The 14,915-nt window shown below is 39.4% G+C and overlaps 1 long non-coding RNA gene across 1 annotated transcript in view; it reads right to left on the reverse strand.

Annotated features, from left to right (window-relative positions):
• Positions 1 to 14,915, reverse strand: part of LOC132525945 (uncharacterized) — a 30,383-nt gene that overhangs the window by 3,333 nt on the left and 12,135 nt on the right. The gene's annotated exons all lie outside the window — the stretch shown is intronic.

Genomic DNA, 14,915 nt, shown 5'->3' on the forward strand with positions numbered 1-14,915 from the left:
AGATTCCTCTTCCTCCACACCACTAGAGAGCCAATATGAACTATTTCCCCAAAAGTTCCTCTGCCTTGTCTTTTATAAACCTACTTGGAGGGCATGTGGATGGTTCCTGATTTAAGAAATGGCTCCTGCCTTTGCTTATAGTATCATTGAGGAAGACAGTATGTACACACAAATAAATGAAAGAAAGGAAATCCATTCAATACAGAGAAGGTAAGTTGCCAGTAGTAGATATAGACTAAAGATACAGTTCAGCGGAGGCTACTACATAATTGCACAGAGAACTGAGAGGAACACCAACCCAGACAGGCAGTCACTGTAGCTCCAAGGAGGTGAATCTCCTGACATCTGCTCCCCGATAGCCGAGCTAGAGAGACTGCAGGCCAGGTTTTGTTCTGCCCCCCTTCTCAGGTCTACACATGGAGAAGTACCTCCCTAGGATGGAGGTTTGGGGAAATCAGATGCACAGAAAGAAAGGAGATGTGTCAGGTTTTGAGACAGCTCTGGGGTTGTCCCACCCAGCTCTGCCACTGGCAGATTCGTAAAGTTGCCCCATAACCCCCACCTCCTGGTGTTCACGCCCTTGTGGATTCCCTTCTCTTGAGTGTGGGTGGGACCTGTGACTTCCTTCTAACCAACAGGACACAGTGAAGGTGATGGGGTGTGTGTGAGTATGTGTGTACATGATTAAGAGCCTGCCTTTCCTGCTTGGAGGAGTCGGAGTGGCCATGTTTGGGGAGCTCAACAAAGGACCTGTGAGCAGCTGTTGCAGCTGAGGGTGGCCTGCCACCAACAGCCAGCAAGAAACTGAAACACTGAATATGGTGCCAACAGTCTGAGTGAGCTTGCAAGCAGATCTTTCCCCACTTGGACCTCAGATGAGACCGCAGCCATGACACCTTGACTGCAGACTTATGAGATTCTAAGCAGAAAACCAAACTAAGCCACTCCCAGACTCCTGACCCACAGAAACTGTGACATAATAAATTTGAGTTGTTTGAAGATGCTAAGTTTGTAGTGATATGGCCATGCGGCAGTAGGTAACTAATACAGCTACATAACCCACTAGTGTTCATAAACGTCTTCTTCCAGTTTGTCTTATTAATGTTCACTGGTTTTATAGGCATTCATAGAAACAAGCCTCACTGGCACATGGTAACCCCAAAGGCTTTCATGGGACAGTGTCCATTTTTAAAGCTGGAAACAACTTTAAAGATGCCAGGTTGTAGCACAGTAGTGGACAAAGTTATCTGCCCAGCACGAAATTTCTTTCCTCAAACTGCCTCCTGAATTTCCTCTTAAGGAATTACTGGGTGGAGCCCAGTGGACTATAACTGGGGGTCCCAGCACATATCTATCAAGAGTGGGGTTGACATCCAGTCTAAGCCAACCTCCCTGGAATTTGATGTTCATTTCATCCTTGCAGTGGCGTTCTTACCATTCTGTCCCCACTGCAAGACTGTTGCTGGCGTTCCTGCTTCCCAGCCTCTGGAAAAGCTATGGCACCTGCCCAAGTTCAAGCCTGATTTTCAGTCACCTGATTCTGTGCACCTCTGCTATCCTTCCAAGAAATTTCCTTTGCTTCAAGTTGCCAATCATACCTGTGGCTGGTAACCAAAGGACTCTTAACAAATCACAGAGTGAAACTCAGAGCCAAGGCTTCCCAGTTCCCAGACAAGTTAAATCCCTGTTCCCGGGACCTGATGAAATCCAGCCAATGACTGAATAGAAGAGGCCTTAAGAAATGCTTATCTCACCAGAAAATGCAAGCAACTCACATCTGTTCAAGTGAATGCAACATGCCATTTAAAATACCTAAAAGGGTAATAGCATGGGGAAGAGATGCAAGTAACCCAGGGAACTAGAGCAATAGAATTTGCTGCAGGAAAAAAAAAAAATTGTTTAAACCCAGCTTTAAAACAAGTTTCCTCAGTCTTTTCCTTTTCAAGCGATTAGTGTTTCTGCAGATAAAGGATAAAGAGATTTTCAGAATTTAAGCAGATAAGCTGTCTGAGCAATCCTATTAATTATATAGAAGAGTGTGGGTTGACTGCAGATTCTTTACTATATTTACCACCGACTGGTAGTTTTCAAATCTTGAGAGCCTGAAACAAGAGGTAAGCTGGAAACAAAAGTGCCATTATTTCAGGTTGAAAAAAAAAAGTATCAACTTTACAGAAGTGATTTTATATCTCAATGTTCTATTGAGGGCATTCAGGTCAATTACTTGCTCAGCTGGATCAGTAACTATTTGGACTTGTCGTGATTGTCAACAATTTGTAGAAAAATAGGTAGGGAATATATTATCAATGTCCTTCAACAGTCAAGTAACTAACTACATTTCTGAAAGTTTGCATGAGAATCATCCATATTCCATGAGTTAAGCTCCAAGTCTGATTTGCCCTTTATATATTGAATTATTTTTAAAAAGTATTTATTCTGTAAAATATCTAGGAATACACCTACCTAAGGACACAAAAGACCTGTATGCAGAAAATTATAAGACAATGATGAAAGAAATTAAAGATGATACAAATAGATGGAGAGATATACCATGTTCTTGGATTGGAAGAATCAACATTGTGAAAATGACTATACTACCCAAAGCAATCTACAGGTTCAATGCAATCCCTATCAAACTACCAATGGCATTTTTCACAGAACTAGAACAAAAAATTTCACAATTTGTATGGAAACACCAAAGACCCCGAATAGCCAAAGCAATCTTGAGAAAAAAAACGGAGCTGGAGGAATCAGGCTCCCTGACTTCAGACTATACTACAAAGCTACAGTAATCAAGACAGTATGGTACTGGCACAAAAACAGAAATATAGATCAATGGAACAGGATAGAAAGCCCAGAGATAAACCCACGTACATATGGTCACCTTATTTTTGATAAAGGAGGCAAGAATATACAATGGAGAAAAGACAGCGTCTTCAATAAGTGGTGCTGGGAAAACTGGACAGGTACACGTAAAAGAATGAAATTAGAACACTCCCTAACACCATTCATAAAAATAAACTCAAAATGGGTTAAAGACCTAAATGTAAGGCCAGACACCATCAAACTCTTAGAGGAAAACATAGGCAGAACACTCTATGACATAAATCACAGCAAGATCCTTTTTGACCCACCTCCTAGAGAAATGGAAATAAAAACAAAAATAAACACATGGGACCTAATGAAACTTAAAAGCTTTTGCACAGCAAAGGAAACCATAAACAAGATGAAAAGACAACCCTCAGAATGGGAGAAAATATTTGCAAATGAAGCAACTGACAAAGGATTAATCTCCAAATTTTACAAGCAGCTCATGCAGCTCAATATCAAAAAAACAAACAACCCCATCCAAAAATGGGCAGAAGACCTAAATAGACATTTCTCCAAAGAAGATATACAGATTGCCAACAGACACATGAAAGAATTCTCAACATCATTAATCATTAGAGAAATGCAAATCAAAACTACAATGAGATACCATCTCACACCAGTCAGAATGGCCATGATCAAAAAACGTACACACAACAAATGCTGGAGAGGGTGTGGAGAAAAGGGAACCCTCTTGCACTGTTGGTGGGAATGTAAATTGATACAACCACTATGGAGAACAGTATGGAGGTTCCTTAAAAAAACTACAAATAAAATTACCATATGATCCAGCAATCCCACTACTGGGCATATACCCTGAGAAAACCATAATTCAAAAAGAATCATGTACCAAAATGTTCATTGCAGCTCTATTTACAATAGCCAGGACATGGAAGCAACCGAAGTGTCCATCAACAGATGAATGGATAAAGAAGATGTGGCACATATATACAATGGAATATTACTCCGCCATAAAAAGGAACGAAACTGAGCTATTTGTAGTGAGGTGGATGGACCTAGGGACTGTCATACAGAGTGAAGTAAGTCAGAAAGAGAAAAACAAATACCATATGCTAACACATATATATGGAATCTAAAAAAAAAAAATGGTCATGAAGAACCTAGGGGCAAGATGGGAATAAAGATGCAGACTTACTAGAGAATGGACTTGAGGATACGGGGAGGGGGAAGGGTAAGCTGGGACGAAGTGAGAGAGTGGCATGGACATATATACCTACCAAATGTAAAATAGATAGCTAGTGGGAAGCAGCCACATAGCACAGGGAGATCAGCTCGGTGCTTTGTGACCACCTAGAGGGGTGGGATAGGGAGGGCTGGAGGGAGGGAGATGCAAGAGGGAAGAGATATGGGGACATATGTATATGTATAACTGATTCACTTTGTTATAAAGCAGAAACTAACACAACATTGTAAAGCAATGATACTCCAATAAAGATGTTAAAAAAAAGAAAGTATTTATTCTGGTTCAATCCCAGGTTTTGTCACCAAGAAAAAAAAGCATTTATTCAATTTTTACTATATGCTTAGAACTGTTATGCAAAACAATGCCACTTTTGATAATAAAATATCCTCTGTGTATGAATCTTCTAAAAGTTTATCCTGAATAAAAATTTTTTTTTAGTTACTACTAATTAAAATCTTTCTAAAATGATAATATACCCTTCTAGTTCCTAAACAGAGTCCTCTGAATATAATTTAAACTTTTCTTCATGTTTCAGAAACTCATGAGCACTATTTTATTAAATTCAAATTCAACAAACAAACAATTTAGACCATCTATGATACAGTAATGCCCTCAAGGGCTATTAAGTATGTAGGTCTGTATCCTCCTAAAATTACTGGCTCCAGAATATTATGCTTTCCAAGTTCTGTTTTTAATGGTTTTCTGTCTCCAACTTTGATATCAGCTTCAACTTGCTTCTTCCCTGTAACCTCACGATGAATCTCTCTTCTAACCCAGGAAAACTGAAGGATTCCAGGGGAGCTGATGTCACCACACTCACTTTTATAAACCACTCAACAGATTTCTAACTATTTAAAGAGTGCTCTGTTTCTCTCTTGGGGGATAAAGGCCATGAGCTTCACCTCAGGTGTTTCCCTTGCCAAACAGTGGTCTTTCTCACTGTCCACACAAATCCAAAATTGTTGATACTGGGAATCTGGGGCATGACGGAGTGCCAGGAATGCTGAATTTAAATTATATTCATGATCAAAATCCACCTTAGCCAATAAGGGCATTTCTACATGGAGACATTTTGAGAAATACTACACGTCCTAGATGTACTAGGGGGAAAGGTGGGACTGGAGAGATAAAAGGAGTCATTTTTATTGAGCATCTACTACTATACCTACTCCAAAACAGTATTATGAGGTGGTTACTATTGGTGCCATTTACAAATGAGGAAGCAAATATGTAGCTTTTCAGAAAGTGTGAGGAGCATGTCCCAATCCCACAGTATGTGTGCAAAGGCAGCACGCACGTGCAGATCAGCCTGGTGACAAAGCTTTTCTGATTCCAGGGCACCACGCCCCACTGCTCCATCACACTATAGCTATCACACGTTTTCAGACTGTGGTGAAACAGGTTGTTTCCAGATTGTTCATGACAAATGAGAACAGAGCTTCAGGAACATTACTCTCAAGGTATGACAGCTGTTTCTATTTAAGGCTCTCTACCTACAGTGATTAACGCTGTATCAAGTTGCCTAAGCCAGAACACCATTTCACAAAAACCCCTTCGTGTTATGGTTGTGCTTTTGAGTTTTCCAAACGAGGAATGCTTGGCTCCTTGAATTGACTTGTTGGTGCCAACTCTGGTTCTCCACCTCACCCTTTCAAACCTTCACTATCCCAGCTCCTCCTACAATGGTGTGAGGTCTAATTCCTGTAAAAAAAATCCCTGACTTCATAACTCATCGCAGATCTGCTTCCCTGATTTAACACTGACTATACAATACCGTGCAGCACATTTGAAAGTAAATGGGGCTTGGGGAGCTCCAGAAGTGGCCAGGGGCTGTCTAGTTCCCAGTGCGCAGAGAATAGGATGAGCCAGTAAACTGTGGGTCACTTTATAAGCTGTGGGTCATTTTGGTTGCCAATATTTTAGTAACTGCAAATCCAGGAGCTAAAGCATGTTTAGGTCAAAATGCCCTTTACAAATGCACTGCATGGAACTCAGCCACGGCCCACTCACCGCAGCATCTGACCCAGCTCAGTTACTGAGTTACTCAGTTACTGGAGACTCCCAGGGGCTCCAGGAGACTCCGCATCCAAGATCTCACCTGCCTCAGCTCAGTCAGATAGAAAATGTGTTTCTTAGGAGCCAACATCTGGCTTCTGGCCCCAGCTCTGACCCCCTAAATAAAGCACATAACCTCTCAGGCCTGGTTTCCTCTTCTATCATTACAGAAGTGAGCTCAAGGAGATGATTTCTGAAGTCCCTTAGAAATAAATTTTTATGAAAAGCAAATTTAAAGTCACTAGCGATTCCTAGCACATAAGCAGAAACTGCACTCAACCAAAAGAAGTTTGTCAAATATATGGGAAAGGGATAATCCTAGGGAGAAAAGGAGATGCTTAATGAAACCACTAATCCTCAGACCTGAGCATACACGGTCTCCCTTCTGGCTGACACCACATAAAGCAGAGTTAGAATTTATTGCTGCTTTTAGTGCAAAAAGTTGTCATTTCCATGAAACTAATCTTATAGGTTAGGAGTCCATTCGTTCTTCTGTTGGCTTTAATATCTTGACTTTGCCTATCAGTTCTATATATTTTTTGGTCAGCTCTGTGGCAGCTATGTGGCATCACATAGATGACCTATGTGATCAAGAGCTTAAACATTTGAGCGAAGTGGCTAGGCACCTCACTTAACAAGCAGCTTTCTGAATGGGATATTCTGAATAATATAGAGCCTGAGGATCTCAGGGTTGGAAAGGACCTTGGAGATCATCTCATCCAGGGCTTCTCACACTTCCAGCTTGGACCCTATCTCCGGGCCCCCCCAAAACCGGTGCCAGGTTGGCTATATCAGAAACTCAGAAACATCTTCTACAGTTTCTTGGGTTCCCATCCTCAGAAATGAGTCTAGGGTAGGGTCCTGGAATTTATGTTTTTTTAAGTTTCCCAGTTCATTCAAATTTGTTGCTAGGTTTGAGAATAATGATCTGTAAGAGTGGTCATCCAGTATTTAAATTGTCATTATAAAACTTCTGGTGCTAATCAAGACAGAGTGAACCCATGATAGCCTATCTCTCCCATCGATTATAACTAAAACCTCCAGAGAGAATTCAAAAGCTACTAGCTGAGGACTCCGAAAAGTAAACAGTAGCATATAGACTGAGAAGGGAAGTCAAAACCTGAAGCACAACTGGTATGGCAGTGAGATTACTCGGTTTTTCTTACCTTTATCTCTTGGGTTTGATCCGAGGGTGGGCTGAGTCCTGGAGCTGTGCTACAGGTAGAGACAGCAAAAAATCTGAAAGAAACCCCCTTTTCTAGCCAGAGGATCGGGAAAAGGGGCCCTTAAAGCTGAAGAGTATGGGGAGAATCCCTTTAATTTTTCTTTCTTTTTTTTTTTTCCTCCCGGGCCTCAATGCCAGTCCCAGCCCTAAAGCTTCACTGTCACGATGGCAGCAGCAGTGGTGTGCGTACCTAAAACTCAAACAACCATCTCTCGGTCTGCACAAATCGGGAAAGAGTCCCAATGGCCTGAAGAGAATGGGAGGGATTCCTATTATTTTTCTCTCTTCTTTCTCTTCATGCTGCCTAGAAGGCACCCCAGGTTCTCAGAAAGTGCATGGGTTAAAATTCTGGGAGAAACAATGGCTTACTAGCCAGAAGACTGCAAAAAAGGGCCCCTGGGAGCCACAGAGAGTCAGGGCAAGTCTAAGGATGAGAAAGCTGGAGAAGCAAATCCCTTAATTCTTTTTATTTTCCTTTTTTTTGGAAATCCCTTCATTCTTACTATGAACAAGCACCAATCTCACTCACTCCTGAGTTATGCATGTACAACACAGACCCAAAAAGAAGAGAAAAAGTTTTGAGACTTAAACTATGATATAAATCACTGCCCAAGTAACATAAACAATTGAATGGTGTATGTGTTGGGCAGACAGACAGAGCACGGCAAAAGCTGTGAACTGACATTGCACCCACCACTCTCAGAAGGTAAGATACAACTTGGAATATGAACATAACCAGGCACATTGCCTGCTAAAATAAGCAAGCAAATAAAAATTAATGCTCTCCAGAAGATTTTAATAAGGCCCAGAGCCTCATAGCGTAATATTCAAAATTCCAGAATACAATTCAAAATTACTTGACTTACAAAAAAGCAAAAAACACAGAATAGAGAAAATCGGCCCAATTCTCAAAGGAAAAGAGCACCAACAGATGCCAAACCCAAGACGATCCACATGTTGGAATTAGAGAGTGGCATGGACATATATACCTACCAAATGTAAAATAGATAGCTAGTGGGAAGCAGCCACGTAGCACAGGGAGATCAGCTCGGTGCTTTGTGACCACCTAGAGGGGTGGGATAGGGAGGGTGGGAGGGAGACGCAAGAGGGAGGAGATATGGGGATATATGTATACGTATAGCTGATTCACTTTGTTATAAAGCAGAAACTAACACACCATTGTAAAGCAATTATACTCCAATAAAGATGTTAAAAAAAAAGTGACTATTGTAACCATGATCCATGAAGTAAAGGTGGACACTCTTGAAATGAATGGAAATATAGATGTTCTCACCAGAAAAATAGAAACTATAAAGAAGAACAAAGTGGAAATTTCAGACCCGAAAAATACAGTTTCTGAAATAAAGAAAATTCACTGGACTGACTTAATAGCACAAACAAAAATTAACATTCCCCAGAGATTTTAGTAGTGCTCAGAATCAATAGAGAGACCAGAAATGGACCCATGCAAGTATGGTCAATTGATCTGATACAATTTTTTGACAAACGTGCAAAAGAACTTTAATGCAGAAAGAATAGTCATTTCAGCAAGTAGTGACAAAACAGTTAGACAACCGTATACACAAAAGACTGAACCTCAACATACACCTTATGCCTTATACAAAAATAAACTCAATATGGATAATATGCCTAAATATAAAATGTAAACCTATCAAACATTTATTTTAAAGGAACCATAGGAGAAAATCTTTGTTACTTTGGGTTAGGAAAAGTTCTTAAATACAACCCCAAAAGTTTGCATAATCCATGGAAGACATAATTATTAACCTGGACTCCATCAAAATGAAAATCATGGAGTCATAAAAGGCTTGAAAAATGTTTAAAAAATGAAAAGAACATCACAGACTGGGCAAAAATATTTGAAAAATCACATAACTGATAAAGAACTTGTATCCAGAATATATAAAGAACTCTCAAAACTCAACAATAAGAAAACAATCCAATTTTTAATAGGCAAAAGATTTGAACAGTCAGTTTACTAAAGAAGATATACTGATGGCACACGAAAAGATTCTCAACATCATTATTCACTGAGGAAATGCAAATTTAAAACACTTATTAGAACAACTAATTAAAATACCATTATTAGAATGACTAAAATTTTTAAATCAAGAAATTGACTATACCAAATGCTGGTAGATATAGAATCTGGAATTCTCATTCACTGCTGATGAGAATGCAAAATGGTACAGACACTTTGGAGAACAATTTGGCAGTTTCTTAAAAAATTAAACATGAACTTACTTTATGACCCAGAAATTCTCCTCTGGTGTATTTACTTCAAAAAATGAAGAGCTATGTTCACACAAAAACCTGTATGCTACTGTTTGTAGAATCAGTAGTTTATTCCTATTCACTCCAAACTGGAAACCCAAATATTCTTGGAATTTATCCTACTTGGTGTTCTTTAAGATTCCTAGATCTGTGGTTTGCTGTCTGACATTAATTTTGGGAAGTTCTCAGTCATTATTGCTTCAAATTTTTTTTGTTGTTGCTCCTTTCTCTCTTCTGGTATGTTACACCTTTCATAGTTGTCACACAGTTCTTAGATATTCTGTTCCATTTTTTAAGTCTGTTTTCTCTTTGCTTTAATTTTGGAAATTTCTGTTAATATGCCCTCGTGCTCACTGATTCTTTCCTCAGTTGTGTCCAGTCTACTAATGAGACCATCAAAGGCATTTTTCATTTCTATTTTGGTATCTTTGATTCCTAGCATTTCTTCTTGATTTTTCCTTGGGATTTCCATCTGTCTGCTTACTTTACCTGTCTGTTCTTCCATGTTGTTTACTTTTTTCATTAAAACTCTTAGCATATTAACCATAGCTGTTTTAAATTCCTGGACTGACAATTCCAACATTCTTGCCATATCTAAATCTGGCTCTGTCTCTTCCAACTCTGTTTTTTGCCTATTAATATGCCTTGTAATTTTTTGTTGAAAGCTAGATATGAGGTACTGAGTAAAAGAAACCCAGTAATGGTTCCCATGAAGGTCTCTACTTGTGGGTTTCTGCTCCAGTAAATTGTGATTCTCTGTATCCACCTATCTGTCTCTCCAATTTTGGGGGCAGTAGTTTTTCCTGTGGTCTCAATTCTCTGATGGGTATAAGAAGAGTTGTTAATTTTCAGTTTGTTCAGCTTTTAACTTGTTGTTAGAATGGAATCATGACTTCCAAGCTCCTTACATGCCATACTGGAAACCAGAAGTCACTTATATATTCTTCAACTGGTTGACGGATGGACACTGTGGTAGATCTATACAATGGAATACTACTCAGCAATAAAAAGAAACAAACCTTGGATGAGTCAACAATACGGATGAATTTCAAATACACTATGCTGAGTGAAACAAACATGATTCAAAAGGCTGGATACTGTATGATTTCATTTACATGACATTCTGGAAAAGGCAAAACTTTAGGAGTAGAGAACAGGTCAGCAATTGCCAGTGGTTGGGGTGGTGGTGGATTTGACTACAAAGGGGAAGTACAAAATAATTTTGGAGGATGGTAATTATTGTGTATCTTGATTGTTGTGGTAGTTATGAGACTACGTATTTGTCAGAATGTATAAAACTATACAATAAAAAGTTCATAAATTTTAAAGAATTTCTAAAAATTGCCATTACAGCACCTCATCTGGGTTGTTTCCAAACTCTGCTTGAAAATTCCCTATGACGGGGAATTTATTCTTTTCAGAGACCACTGATCCTATTAGTACAGAGCTTCCCTATCACTGTGCTGTGAATGGATTACAGGTTGCCAAGATAGTAAACATCTCAGCCCTCAGGCAGGTGGGAGTCATTGGACTACTCTTTTCCACAGTGGGCTGTAAAACTTCTTTCATTTTCTATAATTATCATAAAGTGAAAAAGGATGCACTGTGTTATTAGATGGATTAAAGTTTTTTTATACATTGAAACAATATCAGCCTATCTACAATGTCTATTCTTATTGGTCCTTGTTTTTTCTTGAAACACATTTACTCCCTCCTTATATATATGGCAGTTCATCAGGTATTTGAAGATTTGCTATATGTTTTCCTACTCCCACGATCACCAGTTTGTCTCTGAGTAAATGTGTCTGGTTCCTTGGATCTACAAGGAAAACATTTTTATTGAAGCTGGTCTATGATATCTGCCTTCACACATCCAGCAGAGAATGAATAATACAATTTGTTTTTGCAGACTGAAACTATTACAGGGTCTCATGATCTTCAAGTTTTGTCATCTAACCGTACTGGCTCTAAAGCCTCTAAGAGCTCGTGGAGCACTTTCAAATTCTAGCATTTGGAGACAACTCACTAGAAGGAATTCACAGAATCAAAATATCACCAAGCAAGTTAACTATAACACAACCACCAGCACCCTATCTCAGCATCTATAAAAGGATCCACATCTATAAAAAATATCCACAGTTGTCACCCCGTATACTTGGCCTCCCTCCAGCACTGTGTCATTCTGTAACTAGAGCTCCTTATTGCCCTGACCCTTTTCTTTCATATACTCATGAGGCAAAACCTTCTCATCTTCCAGGAAATGGGAGACCTTTCTTAGGTTCCAGCTAATCTTCTCAGGAAATTGTTCCTCACTCACAAAACATCTCACCATCTACTTAGCCCGCATTCCAGCTGACAGACATTGCCATAACAATATGTATACTCAGCGAGAAATAAATTTTATCTCCTGTGGCTTTATGGAAACTTAGTTGAAATCCCTTGGTCTATGACTTCAGATATAGCAAAGTGGATTTAAGAAATTGGATTGAAATCTCCCAACCCCAAGATATCCCCTCAATGGATATTTGAAACACACATTGCAAGTTATAACTCAAATTTGATGACAGATGATTTTTCTAACTTCTGTTTATAACTCCTAAATCAAGGAAATACAAATAAAACAAAGCCTATTTCTATAGGCTAGAAAGAAATTTCTGGATAAGTGAGATTTCTGCTAAACAATTTAAAAGTAGAATTTTGCTTGAATGGATCTATTAAAAATGAGAACAGCTCTGCAGAAGATGCTGAAAAAGAGAATAAGGATACAAGCTGCATTTGCAAAAGACATATCTTATAAAGGACTGTTATCCAAAATATACAAAGAACTCTTAAAACTCAACAATAAGAAAATGAACAACCCAAGTAAAAGATGGGCAAAAGACTTCAACAGACACCTCACCACCAAAGATACAAAGATGGCAAATAAACATATGAAAAGATGCTCAACATCTTATGTTGTTAGGGAACTGGAAATCAAAACAATAAGATATCACTATACACCTTTTAGAATGGCCAAAATCCAGAAGACTGACAACACCAAATGCTGACAAGGATGTGGAGCAACAAGAACTCTCATTCATTGCTGGTGGGACTATAATACAGTCAATTTGGAAGACGGTTTGGCAGTTTCTTACAAAATTAAACATATTCTTACCATATGCTCCAGCAATTGCACTCCTTAGTATCTACCCAAGGGAAATGAAAACTTTTAAAACCTGCACATGGATGTTTATAGCAGTTTTATTCATAATTGCTAAAACTTGGAAGCAACTGTGATGCCCTTCAGTAGATGAATGGCTAAATAAACTGTGGTCCATCCATATTCAGCACTAAAAAGAAATGAGCGATCAAGCCATGAAAAAGTATGGAGGAAGCTTAAATGCATATTACAAAGTGAAAGAAGCCAATGAGAAAAGGCTACGTGCTGTGTGATTCCAACCATATGACATTCCAGGAAAGGCAAAACTATGGAGGAAATAAAAAGTTTCAGAGGTTAGCGGGGAAAGAGGTTGAATAGACATAGCACAGAGGATTTATAGGGCACTGAAACTACTCTGTATGGTAACATGATGATGGGCACATGTCATTATACATTTGTCAAAACTCATAGAATGTAAAACACCTAGAGTGAACCCTAATGTAAACTATGGAATTTGGATGATAATGATGTGTAGTGTAGGTTCATCGATTCCAAAAAATGTACCACTCTATGCAGGATACCGACATTGGAAGAGGCTGTGCGTGTATATGGAAATTCTCTGTACCTTGTGCTCAACTCTACTGTGAACCTAAACTTGCTCTAAAAAATAAAGCCTAGTTTTTTAAAAAAATGGGTAGAATAGCATTTCAGAATATTGGAGGGCTTTCAAGTTTCCTGTTACACAAAAGGAAATTGTCACAGCATCTAACAGGTGCCAGGGATACAGCTGCACTCACAACACTGAGGATTTCCGACTCCCTTTGTACCTGTGACGTATTGTAGAATGCCTTCCCTAAAGACCTGAATTTAAAACTCCACCTCCAAGCATCTTCTCCTTCCTCTCCAAACCATCTTCATGTATGACCTAACTACTTTATTCTCTCCTCCATCTTTGTGAACCCATCAGATCAACTAATCTTTCTGAGGTCTTTTTCTTAGCCTTATGCATGGCCTTTCAACTTTAAAGGGCCAGAGGCCTGATGTTTTGGCAGTAAGGAATTTTTTGTTAGTTGTTTTGCTTTTGTTTTTGTTTTTTACCCTGTGTCAGGAACTCTCACTTCATAAAATATTTGGTGCTTTTTCTAATACCTAAATTTTTTTTTTTTTTTTTTGCGGTACGCGGGCCTCTCACTGTTGTGGCCTCTCCCGTTGCGGAGCACAGGCTCCGGACGCGCAGGCTCAGCGGCCATGGCTCACGGGCCTAGCCGCTCTGTGGCATGTGGGATCTTCCCAGACCGGGGCACGAACCCGTGTCCCCTGCATTGTTAGGCGGACTCTCAACCACTGCGCCACCAGGGAAGCCCTCTAATACCTAAATTTTATGTAATGGGGCCACAGTAGGAGAAAAGTGTTTTTATGACAATGTGGAATGTCTGCTCTTGTTACTAAGGGGCCATCACACTCAAAGGGAAATAAAGACTTAGTCTTCCTAACTAGAAGATAAGAACCTTCAAATTTTAGAGTTAGAAGACACCTTTAAAGTCATTTTGTCAAGCGTTTTAGTAAAGAAAAAATCAGAAAGGGGGACCGACTTGCCAAAGGGCACACAGCTCAGTCCATCGCAGAGGAAGGACTAGAAACCCAACCTGTTTGTTCCAACCTGGTGCTATTTCCATTTTAGGCATGGCATGAACTTTTTGGTAAAGCCAGCAAAAGGCTTCCAACTATTCAAAAAGTACACCCAATCCTTATTTTAACATTTTAGATGGAGTATGCTTAAATAAGTAATTTCTTCATGCTGATTTTGTGCTTTCTCTTTTGCTCCTTATCTCAGATCTGGTAGGAATTTAGCCCTTTCAAGACCTCTCAGAACCACTCAGTTAGGGACTTCCCTGGTGGTCCAGTGGGTGAGACTCCGGGCTCCCAGTGCAGGGGGCTCCGGTTCCATACCTGGTCAGGGAACTAGATTCCGCATGCACGCCACAACTAAGAAGCCTGCATGCCGCGACAAAGATCCTGTGTGCCGCAACTAAGACCCGATGCAGCCAAATAAATAAATAGTAAATAAAAATGATTATTTAAAAAAACCCACTCAGTTAGATGAATAAATTCAACCAAAAAATTTCAAA

This window comes from Lagenorhynchus albirostris, chromosome 9, assembly GCF_949774975.1.
Source record: "Lagenorhynchus albirostris chromosome 9, mLagAlb1.1, whole genome shotgun sequence".
In the NCBI taxonomy this organism is placed as follows: domain Eukaryota; kingdom Metazoa; phylum Chordata; class Mammalia; order Artiodactyla; family Delphinidae; genus Lagenorhynchus; species Lagenorhynchus albirostris.